This window comes from Heterodontus francisci, chromosome 20, assembly GCF_036365525.1.
Source record: "Heterodontus francisci isolate sHetFra1 chromosome 20, sHetFra1.hap1, whole genome shotgun sequence".
Classification (NCBI taxonomy): Eukaryota; Metazoa; Chordata; class Chondrichthyes; order Heterodontiformes; family Heterodontidae; genus Heterodontus; species Heterodontus francisci.
In genome coordinates this window covers 33,555,296-33,581,451 of record NC_090390.1, presented here as the reverse complement: position 1 = coordinate 33,581,451, position 26,156 = coordinate 33,555,296, and the positions used below count along the sequence as shown (strand labels likewise).

Genomic DNA, 26,156 nt, shown 5'->3' with positions numbered 1-26,156 from the left:
TTTGCTTGAATGCTGACCTTAAGTCTCAAGGATTGTTTTCTCGATGGCATATTTTACATGAAAAGAAATAAAGAAAGAAAATCAGTGTCAGAGCTTCCCTCCCTCCATCCACTGAAATTACTGTTGTGCACAGCTTTTTAAGTTCTGCAGTGAAGGCACCAATTGATAACATCGCCAATGAGGCAGTTATTACCCACCTCAGATGCAGGAATCAGCACAACCTTGCATCCTCTCCTGCACTGCCTCTGTTGCTTGAATACCGTCCTGAAGTCTCAAGGATTGTTTCTCAAGGGCATGTTTTACATGAAAAGAAATAAGGAAAGCACATCAGTGTCCGAGCTTCCCTCCCTCCAATGAAATTACTGTTGAGCGTGCTTTATGTTCTGCAGTAAAGGCATGTACTGATAACACCGCCAATGAATCACTTAGTACCCACCTCAGTATAGGAGTCAGGATGATGTTGCTGCCTCTATCTCGTGATGGTTCAATGCTGCTCTCAGGGACAACATGAATGATGTGAAGGTGCTGGAAAAAGAAGCACATTTCTTTTGGACTATGAACATAAAGCAGGCCATTTTGCCCAGCTGTTCACTGCTAGTGGTTATGCTACTCCTGTGCCTTCCATCTGCTCCCATTTAATCCTGCCTTCTACTATCAGCATCACCTTCCATTTCTTTCACTCTGATCTACATTTGCCTTAAAGCAACAGTGAGGATGGAGAACGGTGTGGCTGCACTCCCACCTCACAGTTGAGTACGCAGCAAGAGCATTCACGTTCGTGCTACCACTGGACATGGCATACATTTCTTTTAGTGCTCAGTCTCTTCTTGCTAAATGTTCCCCAAGTGCTTGACCCCTTTGGACGCCCTCTCTGCTTGACAGGCAGCAGCTGGCAATTTCGGAATCTCACAAGGCTCTGTTTCAAGGGCGGATGGGGAAACAGGGGGCTGTGTATCCATATGCACTGCTCTGATGGGTGCAGGAACAGGTGGCTGTGTGTCCATGTGCACTGCTCTGATGGGTGCAGGAACAGGTGGCTGTGTGTCCATGTGCACTGCTCTGAAGGGTGCAGGAACAGGTGGCTGAATATCAGTGTCCTTCAGTGCGGTGATAGCTCTGCCAGTGTGACTGAACAGCAAGGAGAGGGTCCCGCAGGTGGGGAAGTGGAGCTGTGAACAGGCAGGTTTACGTATGGTCCATCAGCTCTTTAGGCCAGGGGGTGAAACACTGAGGATCCATGGATTGTGGCAAGCGACTGATGTCCAGCTCGTGGCCACCTCCATCCGAAGGTGCCTCCGGGCAATTGTTGGGCAAATTAATAGGCTTCATCTCATCGGCTAGTCCTTGCTGCCAGCGGAGAGTCTGTTGCCGCAGCCAGTCCAGTTTCCGCATGACTGATGCCGTTCCACTCTGCAGAACGGCCTGTTGTAGCTGGTACCATTGATCTGAAAGCAAGCGGTATTTTTCATTGTAACTGAGGGCCTTGGCTGTTCCTCTGTAATCACAATGGCAGCAGCCGTGCCTGTCCTCGTGGGTGTCTGAGATGCACGCCAGCGGCAGTTGGGGGCAAGCCTCTCCAAAGACAGACCGAGATGCCTCTGCACAACAATAGCATGTTTGCAGGGCAACAAAGTCTGAATGGAGAAGATGCAGCTGCAGGTAGCCTGGCCATCATGTATCTGCAGTGTGTACTGTTTGGCACCAGAATCACAGTTACTGTGCTATTGTCCTGCTGCTTGACATTACTCGATGAATGTGGCTATGATCCTGATGCATCAGCTTCACAGCGTGACTGGTGAATCCTGTGTAAAATGATTGTAGATCTGCTGGTGCCTCTGCGATGCGCTTGAAAGAGGCTCCCTGCAGGAATGTGGAATAGGAGCGCTCCCGATCCAGGACACTATTGTGGAAGATCAGCGCTGAGATGTATTCCTTCATGGATGAGGAGGAGTGGAGCAGGTGCTTTATCTTGCCATTCTCTGACTCAATGCGATTGTTGGTGTTGTTCCCAAACGTTAGGACTTTACCACATGAACATGTTGCCCACACCTCCTTCTGTGGAATACAGTTTGTAAGCAGGTAGCCCTGCAGGGGCAGGTAGAGGTGTCCAATCCTTTCTACGTAACTTGTGATCTTGTCCTCCAAAGGTGCATGAATCATTTCCTTGCAGATCATAAACAACTGATCCTCATTCACAGTTCAATGGGAGCTGCTGATCTTCCTCCTCATGCTCTGTATCACATGGAACTGACAGAGGAGAACCATTGCAGCTGGGAGATGCTTCCTCATCGCATTGATCTCATTGATGTCCTTATCCACAATGGCTGATTTCACGCGGCAGGCGCTGGATCCCATGAAATCGACAAAAACACCCACAATCTCGTCCAGCATCTGAGCCGTCTCATTCCTCACCGTGGCATAGAACACAGCCCTGCCCCTACCAACATTGTCCTGCACCATCACCTGGTACAGAGGGTAGCCGCATTTGTTCACTTTGTACGTTCCGTCCATGAACAGCAGTTCAGGAAAGGCCTGCAGGTGGCCTTCATGGCTGGTGCCATGAAGGCAATATAGAGGATGTTGCTTCCCTGCAAGCTAACCCGCACCGTGGCCCCGTCCTGCTGAATCTTCTCCAGTGTATCACACAGTGCATCATGTAGTCATCCCCTGTTTTGAGCTGGGACTTTACATTTCTAATGTCACTTAGGGTCACGGTCTTGTTGAATGAACGCTCGATATAATCCTTCAGCTGTTTGTTCCCAGCCTGCAGCTTGACCAACTCTTCTACCTTCTGCCTTTCACCCTGGTTCAGTTGTCGTCTCCTTGCATAGAAGCGTAAACGTTCTGGATCCAAAACATGACCGGTATGTACAAGATGGTAGGAACTGGCACACCGTTTGTTCTTGCTCGTATTGAATTTCACACTGATGAAGACCTCACAGCCCAGGGCGAGATACCTGAAAGGTTACACAGACATTCAATGGCAACGCCCAGGTTCCTCGTGCCCTCACCAAAACGTCAGCCATCCCCAGGTGTGTTGTTGGCAGCAGTTTACATGCGCACCATGACAAGGTCCCAAAAGCTGGTGCGCACCTGTTTCGCAGTGCAGAGGAGGTTGCACAGAGGTGGTCAACCATCCATTGCTCCATCCAGGAAATCACAATGAAGGCAGTCCGTAGACACTTAAACTGACGATGTGGGGGGGGGGGGGGAGGGGAAGGGCATACGCGAGGCTTCGTGGGCACAGGATCTCACTGACTAGATGTATTGATACTGCAAATCTAATCTTGATTCAATGCGCATCAAGGAACAGCATTACAGGACTGACACGCTACACAAGTGGAAATGTAATGACCGCAGCACCTACCTCTGATTTGGTCTCATCCCAGTAGAACGGATGTGTGGCTGCCCATAGTGTACACAGCACAGCCTCACCGAGGCATACTTAAAGCGGATGGAATTTCGATTCGCTGTCTCTTGTTCTCCCTCTCAAGTGTATGGGTGCTCACTTTTTTAAATAGACTCCCTGTTGCCTGTAAGCACAATAGCAAAGCACATTTAAACAGCATTGTTAACACAGTAAAACATGACAAGGCACATGTGCCTGCAGACCATGTTGAAACAGCTCCAGTTTACTGCTGAAGTCGTCATAACTCTCAAACTCCTGGGTTGTGAAGGTGGCAAGGAACTGCTCTGTGGAATCTACTGAAGTAGCCATCATCGACGTTTCCAGTTCAGGAAGGCTATTAGGGGACCACACGGGTAACATGAGAGGAGATAAATACAGAAGGCACTCCATAGAAACTTAACAGAATGAAAGTGACCGTTTAGATGGAAAGCTGTTCTCTGGACTGGAGCACATGCAGTGCGCCAGACAATGGAAGTGTTTTCAGAGCAACTTACAACAGCAGAGCAACTTAACTTGGAGCAATCTCCTCTTTCTAATAAAAATGAAGCAGACTGAAATCTCCAAAACGACTAAATAATTGCGATTAAAATGCCAGAAAATGCCCGATGAAACCTCTCCTTCCACTTTCAGAAACTCGCGCCGAAGCTTGACGCATGCGTGAATATCCGAAGGTTGGCGCATGCGTGAATACCCATTGGCGTTGCATTGCTGTACGCGTAAAGCGCATGCGCAGAGGCCGACCAGGCGCGTTGCCGGAAGATGCCCACGTCATGCGATGATGTCATCGGCGCATGCGCTAACCAGTCCTGGCAAGTTGGAAAGCAGCGCATGCGCAGAGAACCGGGGCCCGTCTGCGCATGTGCGAACCGTGGCGCAGCCTGATGATGTCAGTGGCCGGCTGCGTTGTCAGGAATCCCTTTGAAATAAAAAGGTCGGCAGTGGGAAGCACAGATGAAAAAATACAAATCAAGTTCCAGTAAAGCTACTCCACTGGCATCTATACAACAGAGTGGAAAATTGCCCAGGTATGTCCTGTCCACGAAAAGCAGGTCAAATCCAATCCAATGAATTGCCACCTTATCAGCTTACAGCCAATCATCAGCAAACAGACGGAAGGAGTTGTCGACAGTGACATCAAGTGGCACTTACTCACCAATAACCTGCTCACTGATGCTTTAGCATAAATAAAAGAACTGAATTCCAGAGGTGAGGGGAGAGTGACTGACCTCGACATCAAGGCGGCATTTGACTGTGGCACCAAGGAACCCCTGTAAAATTGAAGTCAATGAGAATTGGGTGGGAATCTTCACTAACTGGAGTCATACCTAGCACAATGGAAAGTGGTTGCAGTTGTTGGATGCCAATTACCTCAGCCAAAGGACATTGCTGCGGAAATTCCTCAGGGCAGTGTCCTAGGTCAAATCATCTTCAGCTGCTTTAGCAATGACCGTCTCTCCATTACAAGGTCTGAAGTGGGGCTGTTCATTGATGATTGCATGGTGTTCAGTTCCATTTGCAAATCCTCAAATAATAAAGCACTCCGTGTCTGCATGCAGCAAGACCTGGACAACATTCAGGCTACGGACGATCATTGGCAAGTATCATTCGTACCACATTGCGTCAGGCAATGACTATGTCCAACAAGAGAGTGTCTAACCCCGCCCTTCCCCCCCCCCCCCCCCCCCCCCCAATGACATTGCCATTGTTGAATCCCCAACCATCAACATTCTGCGGATTACCATTGACCAAAAACTTAACTGGACCAGTACGCATACATCACATACACACTGTGGCTACAAGAGCAGATCAGAGGCTGGGTACTCGGTGGTGAGTGACTCGCCTCCTGACTCCTCAAAGCCTTTCCACCAGCTACCAGGCACAAATCAGGGATGTGATGTCCACTTGTCTGGATGAGTGCAGTTCTAACAACATTGGACACCATCCAGGGCAGAGCTTAATCAACACTCCATCACCCAGCTCAAACATGCACTCGCTCCACCACCAGCGCACCATGGCTGCAGTGTATGTCATCTAGAGGATGCACTACAGTAACTTGCTATGGCTTCTTTGAAAGTACCTTTCAAACCTGCAGCCTCTACCATGAGAAGAACAAGGACAATAGTCGCTTGGGAACACCACCACCTGCAAGTTCCTGTCCAAGTCACACACCATTGTGATTGGGAAATATATCGCAGCTCCTTCATTGTCACTGGGTCAAAATCCAGGAACTCCTTCCCTAACATCATTGTGGGAGTACTTTCACACAGGACTACAGTGGTTAAAGAAGGCGACTTACCACCACCTTCTAAGGGGCAATTAGGGAGGGGAAATTGCTGGCCTTGCCAGTGATGGCCACGTTCCAGAAATAATTTAAAAAGTTAATTTCAGTAAGGAGAAAAGATAGTGTATTGAAGGTTGGTGTGCCACAGAGTAATGGGAGATTAGATCCAAGTTGAAACTAGAAAGAGAAGCATTAGCACTGATAAGGTAGATAATAAACAAGAATCCCAGAATGAATATTAAAAATAAGGGAAACTACAAAAAGGGGGATTAGAAAGGTTAAGGGGCAATATGAGAGAAAGTTGGTTTTAAAAAAAAAAGAGAGGAATTAAATGCTTTCTACAGGAACACTAATAGTGAGAGGATAGCCAAGGTTAGGGTGGTGTCACTAAGAGATGTGACAAGTTTGTAGTAGAGAGGGAAGGAATGGCAGAAATACTAAATAAGGACTTAGCTTTCACAAAAGAGGTGAAATATGAGGTTGAAGAACCACGAAAGTTGAGTGTTGTAGGTTTGTGGGAGTTATTGAAAGACAGATAATACTAAAGTTGCTGGGCTGGATTTTGTGGTGGAGGTAGGGCTCCCTACGCCAGGCCGAAAAGCCTATGCCTTTTCGCGCATCCCCGGAGCGATCCTGCAGTCTTTTTAAATCAAAGTTTCAGGAGGCGGGATCCCTGTTCCTTTAAAGATGGGGATCCCACCTCCATGAGCCGCCGGCCAGTCAGAGGGCTGGCAGCTCAGCAGTATCGGCAGTACCGCTGGGAGCGGTGGCTGCTGCCAGTACTGCAGAGGCCTCAGATCCAGGCCCAGTGCTGGAATCTCAGACAAGAGGTAGGTGAGGCGGGGTGACCGGGGCCATTCTGGGAGGCCCGGTGGGGAGGGGCTGGCATGTGGTCTTGCAGTCCTGGGGGGGTGAATTTGTTACCCTCCCCACCAAGTCTGCACAGTAGGCACTTCATGTTTTAAGGTGACCTACCCGTGTAGCGGAGGCCCACCCCCACAGCCGCCACTGGTAAGATCCCAGCAGCGGCAGGAAGAGGCCCTTAATTGGCTGTTCATAGGCTACTAAAGGGTCTCAATTGGCGTCTGGGTCGGAAGGCTGTTGTCAGCCTATCCCGCCTCAGGGAAGATTGCTTGGCGACAGGGAGGTGACGGGCCCTTCACCCCCCCACCTCCCTCCCCCACCAGTCGCGATACTCCATGTCCTGCAGCCTCATGCGGGGTCACACAAAATGCAGCCCACTGTAACTTAAGCTGGATAAATCACTGGACCGTATGGCTTATATTTGAGGATCCTGAGAGAAGCTAGTAAAGATATAGTAGAGGATTTGACTGAATTTTCCAGAATTCTGTAGCAGACATCTGTGCCAGAGAAATTAGGAGTGGCATATGTGATGACTCTTTCCAGAAAAGGAGACAGTTAATTAGGGCCAGTCCTTGCTTGACCAACCTGATAGAATTATTTGAATAGGGAAGATTAATAAAGGAAATGCAGCAGAGGCAGTTGTTATGGATTTTCAAAAAGCATTTGACAAGGTAACACATGAGGGACATATGGTAAAGATTAATGTCATTAAGGGCTATGTGGCCACATGGTTAGAGAGGTAGTTAGCGAGCAGAAAAAACGGGTACGGATAAAAGGATGTTAGACTGGAGAGATGTGTTCCACAGAATTTTGTGTCGGTCTTATTTATGCTCTTATTTACCTAAAATATAAATGACCTAGACATTGGAATTGATGGAACTATATCAAGATCTGTTGATAAATTTAGGGGAAGGGGAGAATGAAAAATTATATTGAGGATTGTGAAAGTCTTCAGAAGAGCATTCGCTAGACCAGGAGAAAGACCAAATAAGTAGTAAATGCAATTTATTGTAGAAAATTGAAAGTAAAAAATTTTGAAAGAATAGTACAAGGAAACAGCCTTAAATAGAAAGAGCAGAGGAGCAAAGAGTCCTTGATGTGGAGTTACACAGGTCATTCAAGGTAACAGTGCAAGTAGATAAGTCCATTGAAAGAAGCAAATAGGATTTTTGGTTTTGTGTCTAGAGATATAGAATACAAAAACGTGGAGGTACAAGAATTTGTACAAGATTGTAGTTAGTTGCAGTGTGGGTGCTGTATGCAGTTTTAAGTACCTCATTATAGCAGGAATATAAAAGCAATGGAAAAGATACAGTGCAGATTCACTAGGGTGTTACCAGGAATGAAGAGAGTTTGAGAGGTTGGGCTTTTTTTTAATTAGAATTGAGAAGTTAAGGGCAACCAGATAGAGGTCTTCAAGATTATGAAGATTATAATGAAGTACAAATGGTATATTTCCACTGGTGGTTGAAATGAAGTACACACGTTTAAGATAATCATAAGAATTAAAAGAGGAATTAGAAAAAAAATCTTGGCATAGTGGGGCTTGAGGAGCTGAATGACCTATCCCTTTTTCTAATATACCTTTGTTACTGTGGAGGAAAACACCAGCATAGACTTGGTGTACTGTAACATTCTATTGTAATTTTCAGTGTTGGTGGTGAATGCATTGCAAGACTAGTTTTAATTTAGGATAAATCAAACCTCAGAGATGCAATATATAACTATGGCATTGATTTTGACTGGATCTAATGCAAGTGCAAATGGGCATGATAACAGTCTAAATTGTTCTCATGCTATGTATTGGTATTTGCATGATCTACAAATTACTGTTTAATTTAATTTGTAATTATATTGTCACGTTTCTGGGAGTAATTTGCTTTATCTGTGGATAATCTCACTCTGATTTGAAGACATGAGACATGGGTAGGCAACATAATTTTTTAAAAACATAAAAAAATAACCTTTGTGAGCATAGTGCTAACTCAAATTTTGAGAAATATTTTAGATGGAGAACTAACTCAGAAATAATTTGAAGATTTCTTCTAATGTCTTTGGTCATGGCTTAAATTTATGCAGCTTTGGTCACATGATGAGTAAGGAGAAGCGAGATTCCATTAGTAAGGAAGACTTAGCCAGAGCGACACTGGTCACTATTACGAACAACATTGGATCCATAGCTCGAATGTGTGCACTGAATGAGGTAAGCATTTGTTTTTAGAGATTGCCTCATTGCTTGGTTACATTATTTGTGTCAGATGCAGTAAATTGAGTCTCAGTTATGCCACATTAGTAGACACTATTAAAAGATTCAAGTCTGAATGGTGGTAATCTAAAATACAGTATATTTGTAATTGAGTTGTTTCGTTCAAGCCTGCTCATTCAATTTTTTGCTAACACTAAAATTCACACTTTACTGTGTTATTTACATTACTGAATTCAAATAGTTGCATATTTCAAATTATTAGCACAACAAAAATGACTGAAAATAGACTGTAACTTTATCTTTTGCATACTGTTGACATTCAGAAACATAATGCAACATTTGCTTTTTGTTGCTTGATAGAAGTGTTCTTGTGTTCATTTAAACACCTTTTCAGCCTCTCAGGAAATTAGAGTGGGCCTGTGAGGTCATCCACAATCCCAAGGCTGTGCCTCCCATTTGGACCAAGGAAACTGATCCTCCTGATTTACCCAGTCACAAAACCTGTATCAGGCTTTAGCTTCCAAGAGACATCACATCAGGAGCAAACCTGTACTGGGTTAAGCCATCTGAATGAGTTCTGACTGTTTGAAGGGCGCCAGGTTAAAGATGCAAGTCCAAAGCATCAATTCATTTTAAGTTCACAGTGCAGGAACACATGTTAGATCAATTAAGTAGATTAATCCAAATTCTAGAGGTTCAGGCTCAAGATAAATCAACTTGTTGGTTTCATTAATATAGACCAGGATTGTCCAACTTTTTTGCATGGGGGCCACATTACAGTTCTTGTCTTACATAGTGAGACAATTTCTGAAAGATAAAGGCATTAACAATTTATCGTACTATTAATCAAAACAGCAACAATTTTTGTGAAGAAGCTTTAAATGAGAAGATTAATATATTGTCATGTAGGCCCCCACCTGCTAGGAATGAGGCACATTAATTTCGCCACATGGACATTAAATTTCAAATTGTTGCTTGGAAGAAGAGAAGGCCTGTTACACAGAATTGCGAGGCCCCTGGCCGGAAAGACATTTTTGCATTTAAGCAGATAGTGTTGGGACAAAGAAGCTCTCATACAATACACGAAACAGACCTGGACAAACCAGCCGGTCACGTGACCACCCTGCTGGCCAACTTGTGGAGTTTTGAGTTGTAGAGACAGTGTTTGAACTGGCAGAAGACAGTTTTGCTTCTGGACTGAGAACATCTCGCTCCTGTCTGCTCCCATCTCTTTGTCACAGAACTGAAACCCACTGAAGACACATGAACCCCAAGAGAGAAAAGCCTCCTACAGTGAACAAGGTTGAAGAAGAATACTGGGCCCCACGAAAAGCAAGATCCACCTGCAAACAAGAACTCTACAGTGAGCTTGAAGACCCGTAACAAAAAAACTTCAGATTTTGCCTCAAACCTTTCCATTTTAATTTTCTTCTCTTTTCTGTCTCTATTTGTAAGTGTGTATCGCATATGCATGCTAGTGTGGACACTTCGTGTATCCGTATGCATCAACCGAATTAGATGTTTTATGTTTAACAAAATTTCACCTTTCTTCTGTAAACCTAAGAAAGTCTGTTTGTGCTCGTTTCTTTACTTATAGTTGGAAAGTGGTGAATAATGATTCACCAAGGGGGAGCTAAAAACATGGTGTCTGTCACACCGCCTCTCTGTCACCACCCCTCCCTGTCACCCCCCCCCCCCCCCCCTCTCTGTCTGTGGGCCGTCTGTTGGACAACCCTGATATAGACAGAAAGTAAAAGCAAGTCATATACACCTATACACTTATTATAGTGGGAATGGTCATTGGTCTTTGGGAACTACGAAATATTCCAAGAGTGTTCTCAATTACGAAATACTGGAGTATTACTAAAGGCGAGGCTATTCATACACCTAGAGGCACAATGTCAGATAATTCAATTCTGAGACTATTGTCATGTGATCTTTGTTTCATATGCTACTACACCAGTAGATGACAATGTCACACCACATGTACTCCATTCTCACTGGAATACAAGTGTAATTTATGGAAAAAGATAGAGCAATATTGCATGGCTATAAACATCATACTTTTACATAATGATGACAGCTGAAATGTGGACATGTTGGCTCCAAACCTGCTATAATTCATACATGAACCTTTTGCTTCTCAAATTGCAATAACCAGACACCACCTGCTTACTTAGTATTCTCCTGTGGAATCCTAATGACTTAATCTATACCATTTGTCAGCCTGTGTATCTCAGAATACATTCTCATAATAAAAAGATATTAATACTGACTGCAAGCTATTTTTCTTAAATTATGTACTACCCTACAGCGTGCTGTTGCTTCCTGCAGCTCTCCTGTGCTGAGAAAAGCAGCAGCCACAGTACACCTTACCTGGAAGGGAAGATTGGAGGTGGGCCAGATCTTGAGTCTCACCAGCTGGTTCACAATTATCGTTGTATGCTGATCCAAGAATACTGAATGATAAACGCCTGTAAACATTTAATTTTGGCAGGGGAGGAGGGAAATTGTTGTCAGTGGTATTTCTGCTGAACCGAAGAAGCACCTTCTAATGAATTTTATCCTGTTTTTTTTCTCATTTTCTCTTTCTTTCTCCCATTTCCCCCCACCCAAAACAAAAATCCATTTTTATGCCAAAGATGCACCTGGGATCTCTGAGTCTACAACACAACCCATCCTCTGACCCTGGATTATCATTCGTGCCCTGATTCCCCCCCTTCCCTCTGACAGGAACAGGAATAGGCTATTCAGCCCCTCGAATCTGTTCAACCATTGAGTTAAATCATGGCCAATCTGTACTTCAGCTCCATTTACCTGATTTTGCTCCCTATCCCCTGCTACCTTTATCTGACAAACATCTATCAATCACAGTATAGAATTGTCCCAGCATCCACAACGTTTTTGGGGAGGGAGCTCCAGATTTTCACTACCCTTGCATGGAAAAAGTGCTTTCTGATTTTGCTTCTGAATGGCCTAGCTCCAGTTTTAAGATTGTGCCCCTTTTTTCTGAATTTCCACAATAAACGAATAATTTCTCTGTATCAAATCTCTATCATTTTAAATATGTTGATTTGATCACTCCTCGGCCATCTAAACTCAAGGGAATACAAACCAAGTTTATGCAACTTGTCCTCATAATTTAACCCTCTAAGCCCTGGCATTTTGCTGAATCTGCATTTCACCTCCTCCAAGGTCAATATATCCTTCCTGAGGTACAGTACCCAAAATTGAACCCTGTACTCCAGATGGGGTCTGACCAAGGTTCTGTACAGTTAAGGCATAACTTTCTCACTTTTGTATCTCAGCCCCCTTGTGGGCACAATTTATTGAGCCTCCTAACTCAATGTCATCTGAAATCTTGGATATACAACACTATTTCTTCACCCAGTCAGTTAATATAAATTATGAAAAGTTGAAGCCCAGGACAAATCTCTGGGCAACACCACTTGTTCAAACCTGCCAATCAGAATAAATGTATTTATCCCTACTTTTCAAGGTTTTCTATCTCCAAACCAATTAACAGCCCATGTCACAAGGTTACCTCCAATTCTGTGTGCTTTCATATTTGCTGAGTCTTTTGTCTGCAATCTGATCACATGCCTTCTGGAAGTCTATATAGACAACATCCATTGACACTTCCCTCATCACGATGCAAGTGACCTCCTCAAGTACTTTAACTAGATTAGTCAGATGTGATCTATCTCCTATAGACCATTGCTGGCTCTCTTTGAGCAGCTCATCCTTGTCCAAGTGCTCCGGAATTCTCTTCCAGAACTGTTCATTTCGCTCCTGCTTGTCAGCGGTTGTGCAATGGATCTGTGTGTCACACAGAACAAAGCAAATGCTTTCTTCCCACTGCCTGTTGTAATACACAGGACTGCTTTGTGAATTCTGCATTCTACATCATTTCCATTACTTGTTGACTTAAGTTATTTTTTAGCTGCTAGTGTAAGGCTTTCCACAGTGATCACATTGTTTTCCCCTAAGTAACTAACACTGTGGCCCCAATGTTAACTAGACTAGCAACTCCCACCCAAAACCAGGTGGGAAGAGACAGCTAAATTAAGAGCAGTGACTTACCCTGTGATCCTGACTGGTCCGGATATTAATCTGCTCTTTTGAGCAAGCGGCCAGGATGCCCGGAGGAAGGAAACAGGTCCTGCTTTAAATATGTAGACCTGCCCCTAATGACTTGCAGTTTAAATTAGAAGCCTGAGCAGGAGAGCAGTGACAGATTCTCCTTCACGCCAAATCTGTCAGGAGGGGGATCATGTGCCAGAAGAGGCCTAGGCAGGCAAATTTTTTTGTGGTTTCCTGTAGGCCTTGAAGAGTGGGGATGCCTCAGCCTTTGCTCCTCTCCTCCCAATCTGCCACCACTTACCTGACTGCAAGAGACCGATCCCCTAGGTCCCCAGCTGCAACCTTTGGCCACTCAAATATTCGCACCATTGCCCACCTGCCAGGTAGTGAATCAGTCTGGGTTCAGGTAGGAGCCCAACAAGATGTATTGAAATGAGGCCTGGCTGCCTGCTTTGCGCACACCATTCCTGATCACCCCTATTAAAATAGGGGCTCGTTTTTCTAAAGTTTTGATAGGAACTTTGTGCAAGTGCATCAGTTTTTGCATTAGTACTTCACACCAAAAGTTTGAAAATGATTGAGATAAGAACTCAGTAGAGAAAGACACCACAGGACTCAATCTTCTGGGGGTATAATCAGTGATCGGTGTTTGCATAGTTTGTCTAAAAACAAATCTGAGTTGAAGATCCTGTGAACAGATCAGTCTTGACATGTTCTCTGTGCTTTGAGCTTCTTTACAGTGTTGCCTTGTAACATGGAGATCAAGCAGCATTGTACAGGGCTATCAAAGTGCAGGGATGGGCATCTTGGATTTAGTGATGCAAGTTTTCTACAAACTATTGTATTTTGTGACTAAACATGATCTGTGTACTTTCATATTATAACTTGTGGTTCATCGTTTGAATTAAAGGCCTCTATACATCTATTTAGAACACAATGACCTGCTTCTATTGTACAATAAACTTGTAGAAAATATTGTGCCTACTAAAAATAAATGTTGTAGGAAACGGTCTTTGGATCATGAAATATCCAAGTTTGGTCTTTCTAAAGCTTCTGGGTTTTGGTCTTGTCTGTGTTTACATTGTGGTTAGTATGATTCCAGTTTAAAACATTGGGCTCAAACTTATGCTGTGTGAAGCTACTTTGCAAATCCTTAATTGAATTGCTTAGCCCAATATTTTAAAGAAGATATCAAACCATTTTTTTTAAAAAAGCTGTTTCCAACATCTATAGTAAACTAGACCAAGAAATTTAACACAACGCATCAAGTGCTCATATACTAATCTCTGCATAATGTATATTCTCAAGGGATAATGGGAATGTTTGGGGAGTGCACTGTCTTCCAAGTAGTTCAGTGAAATAGTAGGTGAACCGGGACATCACAGGTCATTTTTTGGGATGGGTAGAAAGAGAAATGTGGAACAGATAAAGAGGTAAGCCTCACAAATCTTCCTAAAAAAAACTTTAAAAGTAATTCAACAATTTTTTTTACAACACTTTGAAAACAGAAAATTAAAGAAACTGGAGATTGGTGCTCCTCTTTTGCCCTCTCTTAAGGATAGGAATTCATCCTTAAGATACAGTTCCATGGGCTAGAGACTGGGCTGGAAGGGGTGGCCCTCCTAGTTATGTGACGTTGGACATAAGTACCAGTAAGCTATTGGACCAATCTGTGTTCTTCTAATGTTCGAATAGGTGCAGTTTTCTAGCAGGAGTCAGGCACAGAAACCCTGGCTGATTTTTGCCCAACCCACACTTAGTGGCACTGAGGCCAGTGTTTACTATCTTACTGATCCCCTAGTTGAGAGTTAACTCAGTTCAGATCAGAGATAAAGTAAAGATTCTTTCTGGTCTGATTAGCTCAATACCTCACCATACCTCACCCCACCTTTATCCAGTAGAGGTTTCCTAAAATTAATAACATTGATATAATTTTTAAAAATCCTAATTTTCTCTATCTTGGTCTTATTGCAGAATATAGACAGGGTGGTGTTTGTTGGAAACTTCCTGAGAATCAATATGGTCTCCATGAAGTTGCTAGCCTATGCCATGGATTATTGGTCCAGTGGGCACCTGAAAGCCTTGTTCTTGGAACATGAGGTGAGTATCAGCAATACTGTATTCCAACATTAGTTGAGTTGATGTTTAGCTGAATTAATTGAAACGAGAGCAAGATCCAAATGTACACAATTTTACCATATGATTTAATTCATTGAGCCAAGTGGAGTCACTTCTACAGACCATGAAAACGCATGCCAAGGAGGACACCTGGTGTAAATATTTAAGTTTAGGATAGGGTTACTCAGTTAGCTAGACTGGAGTTTCATTCACTAAATACACGAATGAACTGGGGAATCTTAAATCCACGTAGTATCGTTGTACAAGGTCGGGTGCAACAAGATCATCATTGTTACTGTCATTGTATCTGGTTCTAAAGTAGCTTGCAAGATATCTCAGTTTCAGTGATATCAAGATGCCAAAGGTATTATACCAGTAGATGGAGCTGTAAGCATAATGTTACGTGACGAATTGAGATCTGGGGAGCTGCATAAAGTTACGAAACAACCTCTACCGAGCCCCAAACAACAAAACCATCCATCTCTCTCAGAAGATAAGTGACTGCTGCCTCTGGAAAACCAGCAAACAGTATGTTAAAACAACCTGTGAGGCCCATCTGCTGTATTGTTTGAACAAAAACAAATGTACAAAAGCAAAGGCCCATGTGTTAAAGTAACTCAGTGAAGATAAAAAAAAATTGCTGAAAACTCAGAAAAAGTGTAACTGAGAAAGCTAACAGTGGGTGTCCGAACATGGGCAGGGGAAAACAAAATGCTGCATTTAGAACTGGAAATTGAAGATTGAATTGTCTGAAGTAGCAGTCAATACTGTGAAGTGCCTGTAGTTGAACCATTGAAAAAATTGCATAATCTAAATTGAAACAAGTAGTCCAAATTATATGTATAACCCCACCTGCACTGATTGTCACATGGCCAACAAACCACTAGCTTGAAAAAAATCTACCATGTATTGACTTGCTTCCAGAATGTGGTGGAAGAACAGAAGCACTGCAAACGTATGTTTTGGTAAAATACAGTTGGAGGAATCGCGACAACCCAACCCACCTCACCTCACCTGTTGGCACTGAACCACAAGCAAGAAAATGCTAAAATATTTTATCATCTCCACCCTTACAGTGAAAAAGCAACCAATTTCAGACAAACCCAGCAGCTTGAGAGAAATAAATGTCCAACTAAAAAGCACAACAAGCCTGTAACCCCCAACTTCTCTCTCTTTTCTCCTTCCTCCCCCCAACCATTCTTCCACTTCCCCCTCCATCTCTCTCTCGCACCCTTTTCTCCCCCCACCACCCCACCCCCCCCCCCCCCCCCCGCCCCCACTCCCCACATTTACAAGTAAAGCTTAGGATGCAGCCACTAACCATGAATGTATAAGTAGGGACTGTAAGTTAAAGGTATGTGTTGGATGTTGAAGATACCCTAGGTTCGATTTAGGTGTGCGAGGTGAGAGTGACTGCACGTGACATCAAAGTAGCATTTGACTGAGTGTGGCATCAAGGAGCCCGAGCAAAATTCAAGTGGGAATGGGGGAAAGGTCTCCACTGGTTGGAGTCACACTAGCACGAAGGAAGATGTTTGTGGTTGTTGGAGACCAGATATCTAAGCCCCAGGATATGGCTGCAGGAGTTCCTCAGGTTAGTGTCCTAGGCCCAACCATCTTCAGCTGCTTTATCAATGACCTTCCTTCCATCATAAGGTCAGAAGTCGTGATGTTCGCTGATGATTGCACAGTGTTCAGTTCCATTCACAACTCCTCACGTACTAAAGCAGTCTGTATCCACATGCACCAAGACCTGGGCAACATCCAGGCTTAGGCTGATAAGTGGCAAGTAACATTTGCATCACACAAGTGCCAGGCAATGACGATCTCCTATAAGAGAGTATCTAACCATTTCCCCTTGACATTCAATGGCATTACCGTCACTGAATCCTCCACCATCAGCATTCTGGGGGTTATCATTGGCCTGAAACTTAATTGGACCAGCCATATAAAAACTGTGGCTACAAGAGCAGATCAGAGTCTGGGAATTCTGTAGCAAGTAATTCGCCTCCTGACTCCCCAAAACCTGCCCATCATCTACAAGGCAGAAGTCAGGAGTAAGGCTGAAGCATTTGCAACAATCCTCAGCCAGAAGTGCCGAGTTGATCATCCATCTCGGCCTCCTCCTGAAGTCCCCAACATCACAGATGCCAGTCTTCAGCCAATTCAATTCACTCCGTGTGATATAAAGAAAAGACTGAAGGCACTGGATACTGCAAAGGCTATGAGTCCTGATAACATTCCGGCAATAGTACTGAAACCTGTGCTCCAGAACTGGCCATGCCCCAATACAGCTACAACAGTGGCATCTACCCGGCAATGTGGAAGTTCGCCCAGGTATGTCCTGTACACAAAAAGCAGGACGCGTCCAACCCAACCAATTTCTGCCCCATCAGTCTACTCTCAGTCATCAGTAAAGTGATGGAAGGTGTCGTCGACAGTACTATCGAGCAGCATTTACTTAGCAATAACCTGCTCACTGACGCTCATTTTGGGTTCCGCCAGGGCCACTCAGCTCCTGACCTAATTACAGCTTAAGTTCAAACATGGACAAAAGAGGTGAACTCCAGAGGTGAGGTGAGAGTGACTGCCCTTGACATCAAGGCAGCATTTGACCGAGTATGGCATCAAGGAGCCCTAGCTAAACTGGGAATCAATGGGAATCAAGGGGAAAACTCGCCGCTGGATGGAGTCGTACCTAGCGCAAAGGAAGATGGTTGTGGTTGTTGGAGGTCAATCATCTCAGCTCCAGGACATCACTGCAGGAGTTCCTCAGGGTAGTGTTCTAGGCCCAATCATCTTCAACTACTTCATCAATGATCTTCCTTCAATCATAGGGTCTGAAGTGGGGATGTTCGCTGATTGCACAATGTTCAGCACCATTCGTGACTTCTCAGATACTGAAGCAGTCTGTGTAGAAATGCAGCAAGACAATATCCAGGCTTGGGTTGATAAGTGGCAAGTAACATTTGTGCCACCCAAGTGCCAGGCAATGACCATCTCCAACAAGAGAAAATCTAACATTCAATGGCATTACCATCGCTGAATCACCCACTAGCAACATCCTGGGGGTTACCATTGACCAGAAACTGAACCGCAGTAGCCATATAAATACCATAATTACAAGAGCAGGTCAGAGGCTAGGAATCCTGTGGCGAGTAACTCACCTGCCTTCCTAAAGCTTATCCACCATCTACAAGGCACAAGTCAGGAGTGTGATGGAATACTCTCCACTTGCCTGGATGGGTGCAGCTCCAACAGCACTCAAGAAGCTCAACACCATCCAGGACAAAGCAGCCCGCTTGATTGGCACCCCATCTACAAACACTCCCTACACCACTGACGCACAGTGGCAGCAGTGTATGCCATCTACAAGATGCACAGCAGCAATGCACCAAGGCTCCTTAGACAGCACCTTCTAAACCCGTAACCTCTACCACCTAGAAGGGCAAGGGCAGCAGATGCATGGGAACACCACCACCTGCACGTTCCCCTCCAAACAAAACACCATCCTGACTTGGAACGCCATTCCTTCACTGTCGCTGGGTCAAAATCCTGAAACTCCCTTCCTAACAGCACTGTAGGTGTACCTACCCCACATGGCCTGCAGCAGTTCAAGAAGGCAGCTCACTACCATCTTCTCAAGGGCAATTAGGGATGGGCAACAAATGCTGTCCTAGCCAGCAACGCCCGCATCCCATGAAAGAATTTTAAAAATCACAAATCGAGCAGGTGGTGAATAGTGAGGCAGCAGAAAACATGGTGTCAGTCAGAACACCCTGATTGTCCAGTGTTTCCATAGAGGTCCTTCTGGAGAAAAAGAATGGGGACGAGGTTTCCCTCCTTTCAGATAAGTGACGGGTGCCTCTAGAAAATTAGCCAGCAGCAGTGGAGATGGGTGGCTGGGTAGGCCAATGGTAGTACTACTGTTCCTCGGACCTGGCTGCTGTACAGAAAGAAATGTACTGGCTTTACCAGGATTTCCAAGGTAAGATTCCTCTTCCTATCTATCTGTCTACAGTAAGCCCTGCAACACCAGACTTTAGTCCCTGCACCAGGAATCCTTCCCTCACTAACATCACATTGGCATAGGGAGGACACACAGCATTGGAGATGGTCAGAGCCCTCACACAGCAAAGGCAGCATTCCTTCCTTTTCTCTTACTACTCAATAGTTTTTTCCCACTGCCCTGTAATGGAAAGGCAGTAATGCAACAAAAAAAAGTCTCATTAATCTGCTATATTTGATCTGTGTATGTACCATACATTGCTTTAATAACTATGCAGATCTATTTATGCAGGTGTTGAATATGAATGTAATACTGCAGAAATTGTTTGTTACTTAATCTGAAAAAATACTGTTGGAAATATAAATCGCACCAGAATATGGGCTTATTGGCCGCCTTGCCCAGTGCACAAGCGATTATGAGCATTTGTCAACATGTGCTACTTTTTTTGCATAACTGAACAGCTGCAGAATCTTGCTAAAGCGTTACCTGTGTAATTGCTTGCCAGTGGAATAGTGAATGGTGTTTCTGATGGGAGGGGATCAAAATCATTTTCAGATAAAAATGGGGAAAGAGTAAAACAAGATAAATAAATGGCAAGAAAAATATGGCTTCAAACATTTGGCTTTTGAACTCGTTGGCACAGACGTGCTCAGATATTTTATGTTGCTGTTTCTGTGGCGCCTGGGATTACATTGCTGTAATTTGCTGTGTGTTAGTGAACAATTGTGTGCTTAAAAATATAATTCTTGGGGAAAAGCCACCAATGATCCTATCAAATCTGTTCTCTCTTCATCCTGTAGGGTTATTTTGGAGCAGTCGGAGCGTTGTTGGAATTACTGAAGATGACAGATACCCACTGAGGTGCAAAGTAGGCCACAAGAATCAGCAAAGATCGTTTGTATTTTTAAAAGCTACTGTCCAGAAATTAGTGTCGGAACGGAACTCGTCTAACTACTCTTAGTTTTCACATCAGGTTAAGAATGAATCACGTACTTTACAGCAGCTACTGTTGTGCTGCACTGGGACTCATTTCTGCGGGAAGTTAAATAACCTCCTGCTGTATGTAGTGTATATATTTTACACAATGTGCAAGATAGCCAAAACCTACTGGTTTTATCTATTAATATTTGGAAATAATTTCTGTATAAATGTGAACTGTTCTGAATTTCTTCTCTTCTGGGATGTACTGCCTTTTGAATGATCAAACTGTGATGATTTAAGTATTATTTATAAACAGCCTGGAAGATTTTGTATTTTTATGTCATTTCAAGGCCTGTCAATAGTTTACTTTGAAACTACAAAGCTGAAAATGAACCTGTTAATAGTGTAGCTCATTGATTTTGTTGCCTTTGTAAAATCTGTCCTGCGTACGTATTTATAAAGGATGACCTTTCTTTGAACCCTCACAGGTAGTGACCGTGGCTGATGTGCTGATCTAAAGTCCAGCTTGAAAGCCTATGCTTTCTTGATGTGCTGATTTTACAAATGGAAGTATTTGTCTGGTCACAATAAGAAGCTTCTTTGTGTAAACACTGTTTTGTTCACATAAGGAAGGTACCTTTCCACAAATGTGGAAATTTTGGGTAATGTTTGTTCTCTTATTTTTAAGAAAAGCCACTTCAATATAACTACTGTATGATTGGAAAACCGTCAAACTGCATTACATTGTACTGTGACAGTTTATTGCCTGATGTTTCAAAACTATTTTTAAAAATCCCATCATTGTACAATACATTTTGAGGCAGGTACCTCTACTAATTACTAAATATCTAGAGTGTAAGGCATATCTGATCATTGTGCTTAACCAGGAAAATAGGAAAACCTGCTGATGTTGCAGGTACATATGGTTTAAAAATTAGTTTTTTAGTGGAATATATTTCCTATTCCCTTGCTATCACAATGTTTCAGACACATTGACTTCAGTTTTATTGAGGACGTTTTAAAAATCATTTACACATGAAATGCCCTTTTTTCTGGATTTTGATTTCCACGTGTGGCTTTGGCTCTGTAGCATTCTTGTACTGGATTTTAGTTGGAATGGTCCACCCCTTCTGGTGTGTAACAGATTTTAACCAAACTCTTCATTTCCCTACTTATATACGTTGATCTGTTGAGTTTAATTTCAATCTTGTACTTTAAATGCTATTGTAACTAGTCATTCTATCTGTATTTTTATCCTGTTTTTACATCTGTTGTGTTTTTAAAAAAACAGGATTATTGACCAAGAACATGGTATCTCAGCATCTTCAAATAGTTTTTAAATTCATCAGTGGTGTGACATCTGTCTACATCTTGGAGCCAAGATTGTGTGCAGCTTCTCTTTTGTGTCTCAAAAGTTCATGGTTCCATCTACTTTTGTGTCTCAAATATATCATAAGTCCACGGTGCAAATTTAGCTCAGCTATACGCCTTTAGAGATCAAGTTCATCTACTTCTAATGCGAGCCCCAGTTCTAACGCATAGTATGTGCCCCAGTTCTAACTTTGCCATTTATGAAAACTGATTTTATGTGTTCAGCAGACTATTTTGAGTACACCACCAAAATTAATCCTGTTGAGTTCGAAAGAGTGAGTACCCTGAGCAGAGCTGGAATATGTAAGGTCATTTGCTGGCTTACCTTTTTTCTTTCATTCACAAGCTATGGCCAGCATTTATTGCGCATCCCTAATTGTTATGGTGGTGGTAAGCCATAATCTTGAACCGCTGCAGGCCGTTTTGTATAGGTACACACACAGTGCTGTTAGGTAGGGATTTTGATCCAGCAGCTATGAAAAAATGCCAATAAATGTCTGGGTCAGGATGTTGTGTGACTTGAAGTGGAACTTGGAGTGTTCCCATGTACCTGCTGCCCTTGTCCTTCTAGATGGTAAATGTGGATTTGGAAGGTGCTGCTGAAGAAGCCTTGGCGAGTTGCTGCAGTGCATCTTGTGTATGGTACGTACTGCAGCCACAGTGCACTGGTGATGGATGGAGTGAATATTTAAGGTGATGATTAGGGTGCCAGTCAGGTGGGCAGCTTTGTCCTACATGCTGTCAAGCTTCTTGAGTGTTGTTGGAGGTGCACTCATCCAGGCAAATGGAGAGTTGTGCCTTGTAGGTGGAGGAAAGGCTTGGGAGAGACAGGAGGTGAGACACTCACTGCAGAATACCAGCCTCTGACCTGTTCTTGTAGCCACAGTATTTATGTGGCTAGTCCAGTTAAGTTTCTGCTCAATGGAAACTCCAGGATGTTGGTGGGGCATTTGGTAATGGTAACACATTGCATATCAAGGGGAGATGGCTATACTGTATTTTGTTGGGAGTTGGTCATTGCCGGGCACTTGTGTGGCATGAATGTTATTTGCCACTTATCAGCCCAAGCCTGAATATTGTCCTGGTCTTGCTGCATGCAGGCACAGACTGCTTCATTATCTGAGGAGTGGTAAATGGAACTGAACGCTGTGCAATCATCAATGAACATTACCTGAAATTATAACACTAATTGAAATGGTTTAACAGTGTGCATTATTGGTTCTTAGTCTGTTTTATGTTGTTCTTGGAAGTTGATTTTATGTATAAAAATGGAACTGTACAATGTGTGTTCTAACCCAACTGGGAAAGTCGTTAAAATTTACACCTTGAAATAAAGAGTCAAGATATGTCCGATTTCAAATTTTGTAATGGTATTTTTGTCTTACTTGAGAAATACAGCTTTGGTGTAGATACCAACATTATTCAGGCATTGTGGAATACATTCTAGTGATTCCAGATTCACTTTCGAATTGATAAGATCTGCAGTTAGCTTATAGCAGTTCAGCTGTGTTGAAATAGACCAACAAATAAAGGGGAACTCTGAAAGGGTACAAGGAACAATGTGTAGGATATTACAGCATGTTGCAGGAAAAGGACTTGCTGCGAGAAATATCTTGAGAATTAACGAAGCGGCCAGCCGCTCCTAACCAATTCATCAGGAAGTGACAATGCCAAATTCCTTTGGGATGGACTTCACTTGAACTGGGCTGAAACCAGTGTCCTGGCCAATTGCATAACTAGGGCTGTGTATAGGGCTTTAAACTAATGGGTGGGGGGGGGGAAGGGTTTGGGTGAAGGAAAATTTAGAAATCCAAAGAGAGGTCAGGGCATCGGAGCAGGATAGTAATGTGGATAACCCCCTACAGAATGGTACAGGAAGGGAGAGAGTTTAACAAAAGTTGTACATAGGCAAATAACATAATTGCAGGGAATAGAGGTAAAAAAAAATGAAATTAAAGTTTTTATCTGAATGCACGAAGCATCTGTAATAAGATAGATGAACTAGTGGCACAAATAGAGATAAACGATCTAGATCCAATTGCAATTAACGAGACATGGTTACAAGGAGATCAAGGTTGGGAAATGAATATTCCAAGGTGCACAATATTTCGGAGAGACAGACAGAATGGCAAAGGAGGAGGGGTAGCCCTGATAGTAAAGGATGGCATAAGGACATGAATAAGAATGGATCTGGCCTCAGAAGTTCATGAAGTAGAATCAGTTTGGGTGGAAATTAGGAATAGCAGGAGTCAGAAAACACTGGGTGGGAATAGTTTACAGGCCTCCTAACAGTAGTTATATTATTGGACAGAACATTAAATGGGAAATTATTGGAGCGTGTAGAAAAGGTAATGTATTAATTGTGGGGGAACTTCAATCTGCATATAGACTGGGACAATCAAATTAGCAACAGTGGTCTCGAAGATGAGGTTGTAGAATGTTTTCATGGCAGTTCTTGGAGCAATATGTTGTAGAACCGACTAGGAATAAAGCTATCTTGGAGAGAGAGAGATACAGTACCGAAACAGGCCCTTCGGCCCACTGAGTCTGTGCCGACCAACAACAACCCATTTATACTAATCCTACATTAATCCCATATTCCCTACCACATCCCCACCATTCTTCTACCACCTACCTACACTAGGGGCAATTTACCTATCAACCCGCAAGTCTTTGGCTGTGGGAGGAAACCAGAGCACCCGGCAGAAACCCACACAGTCACAGGGAGAACTTGCAAACTCCACACAGGCAGTACCCAGAACAGAACCCGGGTCACTGGAGCTGTGAGGCTGCGGTGCTAGCCACTGCACCATTGTGCCGCCTGCATATGAGATGTTAAATCTCATATTGGGTAATGAAGCAGGGTTAATAATGTAATAAAAGATCCACTGGGAAATAGTGATCATAATACCATTGAATTTCATGTTAAGTTTGAAAGTGACACATTTCAATCACAAAGAAGAATCTTAAACTTAAACAAAGCCAATTACGAAGGTATGAGAGGCGAACTGGCCAAGGTTAATTATGTAAATAGACTGCAAGGTATGGTGGTAAATGAACAGTGGGAAACATTTAAAGAAACAATTCAAAGGGTTCAACAAAAGTACATTCCGTTCAAAAACAAAAACTCATCAAGACCCATCCGTGGCTCACTCAGGAAGTTAAGGAGAATATTAGACTAAAAGAAGAGGCTTACAAGGTTGCAATAAATATTAGCAAGTCTGAGGATTGGGAGTGTTTTAGAAACCAGCAAAGGGTCACCAAAAAGTTGATAAGAAGGGGAAAAATAGAATGAGAGTAAATAACCAGCAATATAAAAACAGATTGTAAGAGCTTTTATAAGTACATAAAAAGGAAGAGAGTAGCTAAAGTAGATGTTGGTCCCTTAGAGGCAGAGACAGGAGAAATCATCATGGGGAATGAGGAAATTGCAGAGGCATTGAACAAATATTTTATGTCTGTCTTCACAGTAGAGGATACAAGTTCCATACCAGAGATAGGCAGTAACGTAGGGGCTAAAAAGAGTGAGGAAATTAAGGATATTGATCCCATCCGAGAAAATGTATTGGAGAAACTTGAGGGACTAAAATCTGACAAGTCCCCGGGACCAGATGGGGTCTAAAAGAGATGGCTGTAGCGATAGTGGATGAGCTGGCTATGATTTTCCAGAATTCTTTAGATTCAGGAATGGTCTCGTCAGATTGGAAGTTGGCAAATGTTACACTGCTTTTCAAAAAGGAGGTATCGAGAAAACGGGGAACTACAGGCCAGTTAGCCTAACATCAGTCATTGGGAAGATTCTGGAAACTAACATAAGAACATACGAATTAGGAGCAGGAGTAGGCCACTCGGCCCTCGAGCCTGCTCCGCCATTCAATAAGTTCATGGCAAAACTGATTACTCCACATTTCCACCTACCCCTGATAACCTTCCACCCACTTGCTTATAAAGAATCTATCTACCTCTGCCTGAAAAATATTCAAAGACTCTGCTTCCACCTTGTTTTGAGGAAGAGAATTCCAAAGACTCACGACCCTCAGAGAACAAATTTCTCCTCATCTGTCTTAAATGGGCGACCCCTTATTTTAAGCAGTGACTCCTAGTTCTAGAATCTCCCACAAGGGGAAACATCCTTTCCACATCCACCCTGTCAGAACCCCTCATGATCTTATATGATTCAATCAAGTCGCCTCTTACTCTTCTAAATTCCAGCGAATACATGCCTAGCCTGTCCAATTTTTCTTCGTAAGACAACCTGCCCATTCCAGGTATTACTCTAGTAAACCTTCACTGTACTGCTTCCAACTCATTTACATCCTTTCTTAAATAAGGAGACCAGTACTGTACACAGTACTCCAGATGTGGTCTCACCAATGCCCTGTATAGCTGAAGCATAACCTCCCTACTTTTGTATTCAATTCCCCTCGTGATAAACGATGCCATTCTATTAGCTTTCCTAATTACATGCTGTACCTGCATACTAACCTTTTGCGATTCATGTATTAGGACACCCAGATCCCTCTGCATCTCAGAGCTCTGCAGTCTTTCACCATTTAGATAATATGCTTTTTTATTCTTCCTGCCCAAAGTGGACAATTTCGCACTTTCCCACATTATACTCCATTTGCCAGATCTTTGCCCACTCACTTAACCTATCTATATCCCTTTGTAGCGTCCCCTTATGTCCTCTTCACAAGTTACTTTCCGACCTATCTTTGTGTCATCAACAAATTTAGCAACCATACCTTCGGTCCCTTCATCTAAGTCATTTATATAAATTGTAAAAAGTCAAGGCCCCAGCACTGACCCCTGTGACACATGACCTGTTAGCTAGCCAATCTTCTATCCATGCCAATATGTTACCCCCTACACCATAAGCTTTTATTTTCTGCAA

At 43.2% G+C, this 26,156-nt stretch overlaps 1 long non-coding RNA gene and 1 pseudogene across 1 annotated transcript; one reads left to right on the top strand and one right to left on the bottom strand.

The window, feature by feature from the left end:
• The window catches only part of LOC137380559 (pantothenate kinase 1-like), a 114,055-nt pseudogene extending 91,433 nt beyond the window's left edge, over positions 1–22,622 (top strand).
• On the bottom strand, positions 8–11,229 carry LOC137380560 (uncharacterized). The gene is made up of 3 exons (XR_010977045.1): positions 11,137–11,229; positions 3,368–3,533; positions 8–525 (listed from the first exon to the last, which is right to left on the bottom strand). It is a non-coding gene; the product is annotated as an uncharacterized lncRNA (long non-coding RNA).
• Positions 22,623–26,156: the final 3,534 nt, after the last annotated feature.